Raw genomic sequence first — 8,947 nt, forward strand, 5'->3', positions numbered from 1 at the left:
AGAGAGACAGAGACAGAGACAGAGAGACAGACAGAGACAGAGAGATGGACACAGAGAGACAGGCAGAGAGACACAGAGAGATAGACAGAGACAGAGAGACAGACAGAGAGACACAGAGAGATAGACAGAGACAGAGAGACAGACAGAGATAGAGATACACAGAGACAGAGACAGAGAGGCAGAAAAACAGAGAGAGTGACAGAGAGACAGAGAGACAGACAGAGACAGAGAGACAGAAATAGAGACAGGCAGAGACAGAGAGACAGAGATACAGAGACAGAGACAGAGAGACAAAGTGAGAGAGAGACAGAGAAATAAAATATTTTAAAAATAGGAAGAGAAATTATAAAAATAAGGATCCTAAATTTTCGGTCCCCAAAGAACAGACACAGAAATGAAAATAATCCCCTGGGCCATCTGTTTTTGAGGCGGATCATAGACTGAAATCTGACTTCTCCAATCTGATTCCCCAGATGGAAGCTACCCCTGTCCTCCTGTGGCAACTTGCCATGTGCTGGCAGTTCCACAGGCGCCAGGAAATGTGGCAGATAAAGCCCATTTAGTGGTGGGAAGGAGCAGCTCCATCCGGGTGTAGGTCCTCTGAGGAACGATGGCTGGTGTCACCAAGTGTCTGCAGCGATCATCAGGCATGTGAGGCTTGCCGGCTGGTGGTAACCCGAGCTTCTCAAACCGTGTACCCAGGACTGGGGACATCAGTATCAAAGCTATGCTCAAGATGGTCCCACTATGACAGGAGGCAGCCCTCTGAGCAGAACCAAGACACCCCAAGGCCCCAAAGCCGTACTCCGTGTGCGTTCCATATTTCTGTCATCCCATGGCGCCTTGGGCGTGACCTTTCTCTACAGACACCTAGATCACCTAGACTCCTACTGGGAGAGAAAGACATTTGTCAGACTTGTTACCAGTTGAAGGTACGGACCCAACTTACCTTTGGTTTTGTTTTACCATGAAAAGCTCAAGGACTCTTGTCTCAGTTATTTTCTCTCGTTGCTGGGACAGATTCCTGACACCCAAATTGAAGGAAGGAAAGGTTTATGTAGCTCACAGTTACTGGAGGTTTCAGTCCATACTCAGCTGGCTCCAAGGCAGCCTGGCACGTGGCAGAGAACAACTTTTCGTGGCGGCGGCAAAGAGCAAGAGCCAAACGGAGGAGTAGCAACAGCTCAAGCAGCTAACTTCTCTTTCCTCCTTACATTGAAATGCAAATTACCTTCCCAGGGCAGGTGCAGCATCCACACCCACAACAATGAATCACAAACTCCAGAAGCCACCCCAATACTGTATGAGGCTTTGGGGGGACACCTAGACACAAACCATAATAACTCTTTATAACATTAATAAACTGCACTTCCCTTTGGTCCTGTTCCACTAGAGAAGGACATCGATACTGTTGGCCCTGAACCCCATGACAGTTCCAGGACACTGGGCAGGCTCTGGTGCTGGTCTGACACAGGGGCAAAGATGCAGCTGTCTCTGTGAATTATACCACAACAAGGCTTTGTGGAAGATGCTGTATCTAAGGTCTGTAATTCTGTATGTCACATTTGGGGGGATCCCTTGGTGACTCCCATTGTCCCCCATGATCAAAGATTCAGGACATCCACTAGGACATTGTCCTGTAGGACACCTTTCAGGTGGCAGTCACCCACTCATGCTTTGAGATGCTATAGCTGGTCTTAACTTCCTGGTCTCCCTTCACCTCTTTAAAAAAAATGACTTATTTTAACTGACAGGTAAAAATTCCAAATATGGATTCACTATAGAGTAGCTACATGAAGCTAAAGATAATGTCTTCCCTCACATTCTGATATTTTTTTTGGGGGGGGGGGAGAGAACACTTGAACTCTGTTAGCAATTTTCAAACAATTTCTCAGCAATTTCAATAACACTCCATTGTGATTAACTACTGTCGCTATATTGCCCAAGAGATCTTTTGAACTTACTGTTCCCATCAAACTAAAATGTGGTATCTTTTGACTAACATCTCCCCAAACCCTTCCTCCATCCCCACTCCTGGTAGTGGTTTGAATCTGTTTTTATTTATTTTGACTGTTTAGATCCCACAGCTAGCCACACAATGCAGTTCTCTGCTTTCTGTGCCAGACTTTGTTCATGTAACACATCTTTCATGTTCATCCGTGTTGTTGCAAAAGATGAGACACGAACCACATCCTGTTGTGTCTGTTTGTTTTGGTGATAGACACAATGAGAAAACAAGTTGCTGCCACTTGCCTTTGGTGTGCAGCCGCTGACTACATGAATGCTAGATTTTTGGAGGTAGAAATGAGTCTTCTTCCTGACTTCATCAAACTCTCCAGTTTCTGTCTTTGGTCTTCTAGGATGTCTTCCTGAAAGGCTAACTTACTCCTGTGGATGCCACTGAGTGATGTTAGGCGCTGGAAGGAATATGGACATGTGGACATGGAAGGGATACCTGCAAAGCATCTTCCCTTTGAACCCACTCATATGAGGGCTACACATTCCTGCTGCAGTAAACAACCGTTGGGGAAAGCAAGCTTTGGGTGAGACTCCACTTTTTTCTGAGCTACTGGGGTGTCCTGGGCTTCTTGACTTCGCAGTTGTGGGTCCAGCCTGATAGAACCTGGGTCTTCAGGGTCTTCCTTTCCTACTCACTTGGTTTGCCTCAGGGCATTGCTTTCTTGCCCACAGATGCCGTGCAGATGGGAGGGGTCCTTCCTGTCTTAGCAGCACCCTCCCGATTCTCCCCAGTGGCTGGTGTACAAACTGCGTCTCCTCCCTTCTGCTCTGATGGCTTCTCCCAGGCCACCCCCACCAAATTCCAGATGCATCCTGCGTGGAACCATGCTCAGGGCATGGTTGTTCTTCAGGAAGTCAGAATTCTCTAGACAGATCTGTGTTTCTCTGGGAACAACCAAACAAGTTTCGTATGCCCCACCCTCATCTTTCCCTAGAACCTACACTGGGGAGATGTGGGAAGCCCCTTTTCCATTGCTGCATAGTGAGTGATTTCAATAACCAGGGCTGACATCAGACTTTTCTCCCCTCTTCAGGTGCATTTGGTGAAATGAGAGGACATCTTTGAGTCTCACAACTGGCTTGGTGTTTCTGGCACCTCAGTGGTCAGAGACCAAAGTTGCTTCTATCCTTTCACAATGACCAGGGCAGTTCCCAACCACAAAGCATTATAAGGCTCAAATGTCAGTCGTGTGAAGTGAGAGACGGTGATGTAAATGTAGTTAGAATGCAAGCTTCCAGTAAAAGGGTGAGTGACCAAGGCTGAAAGGGAATGAGCGTGTCATGAAGATAGGACCTAAGTTGGTAAGACGAAAAGGTGATTTATTACTTTGAGAAAGTCTTGGTATGCAGCCCAGGTTGGCTTTACAATTGTGACCTTCCCTTAGCCTCCTAATCACTGAGATTATAGGTGTGCACCACTGCAGCCAGTTTGTTTGCTTATTTATTTATTTTTATGTCACAGATCATACTCACAGTGATCCTCCTGCGTTCTACCTCCCAGGTGGTGGGATTACAGGTGTGCATCACCAGGCCCATTCTCACTTGCCCACTTAGCACGCCCCAGGGAAGGGACCATCACAGCACACTGGGGATCAAACCCTGGTCACTGCACCTGCCTAAGCATGCTGTGTAGTCCACTGAGCTACCTGGCCAGTCCTTATTTAGTATTTCAATAGCTCCACATCAAACTCGGGGCCTTGCTTGTACATACTAGGCAAGCACTCTCTCCCTGAATTGTATCATTAAGGAGAAGTTGTTTGAAATTCCCTCTGAAGATAGGGCAAATGCACACAAAGGTGAACATGCCCAACTAAAATTATGTAAGTGACACTATAGTCTTGGAACTTTAAGATAATGGTTACAAGATTCTGGGTTCAAGTAATGTAAGTACATACATTCTAGATATCTGTTGGACACCGTAGTGACAGCCGTAAGGATGGATAGATAGGTACATAGATAGATGATAGATAGAGCAATCGATAGACAGATAGATGCGTCAGATTTCTGCTGCTATAAGAAACTCATGAGGAGAAAACTTTTATATTATTTCTTGGCTTTCAAGGTTTAAGGCCATAGTTCTGGGCTACGTTGCTTTTGGGCCTGTGGAGAAGTAGGACACCATGGAGGAAGCCCAGGGTAGGTTTAATTACTTCATGATAGCAGGAAGTGTAGAGAAATGGAAAGATGCCCCAAGACCACACCTCTGATGACCTCACTTCCTCTCACTAGGAGGTGCGCCCCTTAAAGGTCCTACCACCTCCAACAGCTGCACAGATTGGAGCCTAGGGCTTTACCACATGGGCCTTTGGGAGAACTTTAAGACCCAAAGCACAACAGTAACAGTAGTTAACTGTATTGTCCTGTGCACATAAGCATTCATTTAGAAAACAGAGTTCACGTTAAATGTTCTAACTATGAAGAAAAAGGAAATAAATAAATTAATTTTAAAAAAAAGAAAAAGGAGTGGAGTGAGAGGACATTTTTGGAAGTGATAATCTCATGGGCATTTGTTTATGGCCAAATGTATCGAGTTGTATACATTAGCTATGTGGAAGCGTGTTTTTTGCACACTAATATGATGGTTAAATTTTTTTAAGCTCCACAAAGTATAGATCTAACATTTTTGTAGGTGCAGAATTTCTACGCACAAACAAATAAAAAATAGTGTAAGAAAAGAAGAATATGGGCTTTGAAGGAGTCCCACCCACCTCTCTGGAGGACTTCCCTGGCAAGCAGGAGGTACTGGTTCGTTTGACCGGCAGACAGACAAACAACCTCCTCTACAACTCTATATTACCTATATAGCAGAAACACAAAACCAAAGAACCCTTATTTGTACCACATTTTTAAAAAAAGGTAAGAAGGAAGAGAGAAACTTCAATTACTCAGTATTCAAGGAAGATGTAAAGCTGGAAAGGATTGTGAGTGTTGCACTCTCAGGTAATTGGGAGGCCGAGGCAGGAGAATTTCTTGAGCCCAGGAATTGGAGACCTAACTAACTGACTAACTGAATAACAAAGTGATAAACCAAACACAAATATGGGAACCTACTTCTGCCTATTGATTTCCACAATTTTTTGCTTAGTGCCCAAGCAGAAAGAGCACACACTTTGTGGCTTTGCTCAAACCTCTCTCCTCTACACCCGTGCGAAGATTCAGAAGAGTGGAAATGTATTTAAAGAGAAGAAGGCAGGAATCCAAGCGTTTCACAATCAGAAAGTGGCAGAGCAATTGAAAGCCAAGTTGTGGGCAATTTTCTGGCTCTAGCCTCTTTGCAGCTTGCTATAGTTGGCAGGACTAGAGAGGAGGGGCGAGGCTTCATAGGGTTGGATTTGGGATGGGCCTCAGAGGACCTGCCCTAGTCATCTATGCAGAGGAAAAGTGACTGTCAGCTGGAGGCCACGTTGGGTCACCTAGCCCCAGCTCAGCGTCCTGCCATGACAATGTTCCCACTTTCACGGGTCAGAAAGAGGCTCCGTTTGACAGTCCTGGTCACCAGGAAGATCATGTTCTCATTGAGTGGAAACAGCTTCCTGCAGTGTCACCCATTAGCTTTTGGTTTTCTGTGAGAACAGGAATTATAACAATGTCTGTGCACTGGCAGCCGAGAAGGACCCCGGGCTGGATGGAGGGGTCTCTCTTTGCTGAGAAAGGAGCTTGGAATTCCCTTTATTTTTCTCTAGTGATGGTTATCAGAGGACTCTGCAGAGCCCCTCTTTCTCATTTGATGTGGAGCTCCCCTAAGAAGATCTTTCCTGATATGTCATTTGATTTTCATTACTGAAAGAGAGGGGTTGATTATTATTTTTTTCCATAATTTTATTGATAAACAAATAGCAATGAGACAGTTTCAAATCAAATTGGTAGGACAGTTTCAATAATTAACACATTGCATACATTCTTCCCAGTGGTTAATTGCTGTACAAGATGCGGACATGGTATCCTATCTACAAACACCATTAGAACAAATCACTCTATTCATTACGAGACTGTAACTATATATCTATCCTAATCATTTTGAATATACAGATACAAAATGGACATTCATCTGTATCCCCTTTTTTTTTGGTTAAGTTCCATTATTTGAATACTATAGGTGTGTAAACTCAGCAAAATAATCTAAAAGAGTCCAGTAGTCCATAATAGTAATGGGTCTTCCACTTGACTGGCAATGTCCGAAATTGTTGACCTGAGTCCCCTACAGCTCAACATAACAGCATGGCTTTACTTTTTATGTTTCATTTTTATACTTTTCTGCTGGGTGGTTAAGACCAAGGTAAAGCAGGACCTATGCAACAAGAGTTGTAGCTTTTTGGTCTGATAAGGTCAGTGAAATTCCCTCAGGATTTATCCTGAGATCCTGTACCTCAGATTGTAGAACCTTTGCCAGTGTCAGCCATGAGGATGAGTCACGGCCATTGCTTGGCCAATGTGCTCTCTGTGAAAGCCTGAGAGGAGGGGTTGATTATTAAGACCCAGAGCTCTCTAGCATGAAATTTCAGTGTCTTACTTGGTAGTAAATGCTTCCCTTTTATCCAGCCCTCTTTTGGCCAGTCTTGGGACTTTGGCGGGCTGGAGGGCGTGAGAGTGGGGACAGGACATTGCCCTCTCCTCCACTTCTCATTCTCATTGTTGCTTCCTTGGCTCTGGTGGAAGGACAAGACAGAGAGAAGGGGAAACACAAGCTATTTCTGCACATCACTACGGATGACTGAGGGGCCTCTATTGACTTTCACACACGTGATCTTCAAATAGTTGAGGAAAATGCTCATGTGTTCCTTCCTGCCATCATTTTCTGGAGAATGTGGTCATGCACAATGTACAGTTTAGTTTCTTAGAGAACTGAAGAGTCTCTCCACTAGTCAGAATGAATAATGTGAGCTACTCATACTTATAAATATATCAACTCTCTTCAAAGTGTGTTCCACCTGCTCTAGTGGGGCAATACAGTATCCACATGGCCTTTCGAGATGGTTCTCCCCCCTGTGTGGGTGGTACACCCAGAAGTTCTTCCCTTGAGAGCTAGCCAAGCTGATGTGTCTGTGTGTCAGTGGTTCCCTTAGTTTCACAAGAGAACACGAGACAAGATGTGAAACCGGGCTCACACCTGCATCGCCCCTGGATTCTTAGCAGTCAGCTACACAGCTTCTCTTTTCTCTTTGGTGACAAAACTGAGATTGCTGGCTTCAGATGCATACCGTGCTTTTATGTTGAAGCAGAAAAGAAGACTGAAGTCAACTCGATTGCTAGAAATTTTATGTATATGGGTCACTATGTCAGCATGGAATTTGTCAGTGTTTCTCTTGTTGAAATCATTCATAATCTAGGTCCTGTACAAAAAGTGTTGCCCTGATACTAGGTCAAATCTAGGTCAAATTAAAAAAAAATCCCAGTACATTTCACATTGTGCATAAGACTAAGTAGTTGTCAAACTACCTAATATGAAGTACATAGCAACTAAGTGGAGCCAACAACAGATATTGATAATGTGCAACCCATCAAAGACTTGGAAGAGACAAGGATAACTCATTAGGAATAACTGGTAATGGTTTACATGATTGAAAAAGCCAGAGGATAACAGAAATTTATAACAGATTATTTATTATTAAATAACACCATAGAAAGGAAGATCTCTTTGGAGGTGTGCAACTCACTAAGTAAATTATGGATTTCGCTGAAGTGCCTGTGGTGACCACACATTCCAAATGATAACATGCCTTGCAGAAGGGTTCCTTTCATTTCATAAATGATACAATATAAGGTGCACTAGGTCCGTCAAGAGTCAATGCCTGTGTATGAGTCAAGTTCACAGGGTATGCACCTGCAATAGTAAATTCTCCTTCAGACATTTGTATAGTCCACGTGTTGATGATGTCTTCAATTAAAAAACAAACCAAAACAAAACTCTCGTGAGAAGTTAAAAAAATTTGTATGGAAAAAAATGTTTAAAAACCCAAACAATTTGGATTCATACCATTTAGGGAGAAATACAAACAAACAAACAAACAAACAAACAAAAAACCAGAGATGGAGTACTGCACAGAAGAAGGTAAAAGAAAGTTATCATTAACTAAAATATGTTGGTTATACTTTGGAGCTCTGAGACGATGCAAGTTATAAAAGGAATTAAGGGAAAAATTATGAGGTTAATAGGCTTCCTACACTCCCCCACCACCAAAGGCAAACAGAAACAGTGTTTGGCAGATTGCTTAGTTCATAGACATCTGCTATTTACATGCAGTGTGCTTCTTCCAAAGATTTAAAATATCTTGAGGAAATGAGTTGTATCGGCACCCCTTGGAGATGATTAATCATGATTTTTTAAAGATTGATTGATTGATTGATTGATTGATTTGGTACAGGGTCTCACTAGGTAGCTCAGACTCATAACGATCCTCCTGTCTCAGCCTCCCCAGCACTGGGATTACAGGCGAGCACCACCATGTGGGGTCAGTGGCCTGCACGGCATGAGGTACTGGGGCGTGAACATGGGTCCTTGTGCTTGCCAGGCAGGGGCTTAGACCACTGAGCTCTGTCCTCAGCCCTGACATGTTAATTTGAAGGGATTAAGAGAAGTTGTGTAGATCGCTAAAGCGCAGTTCTGGGTGTGTTTGTGGATGACTGACAGCAAACTGGGGCGTGGGAGGAGGGAGACCCACCCACACGTGGGTGGCACCAACCAATAAGCTTGTAGCCCGGATGGAATTAAAGGGGAAAAAGACAGCGCCCTCACTTTGTTTATTTTATTTTATTTTATTTTTTAATAGATTGTAAATTGAAAAAAAATTTACAAACATAAATGAATATAACAATAAAAACTGTCCAAAATAAAAATGAAGAAAGAATTTACAGATCAGTCATGATAGTTCACTGCATCAAAACCAAGCAACTTATATTCATATAATTAGAATTCTCAAAGTAGAAAGGA

Source organism: Octodon degus, unplaced genomic scaffold (assembly GCF_000260255.1).
Source record: "Octodon degus isolate 3935 unplaced genomic scaffold, OctDeg1.0 scaffold00329, whole genome shotgun sequence".
NCBI lineage: Eukaryota > Metazoa > Chordata > Mammalia > Rodentia > Octodontidae > Octodon > Octodon degus.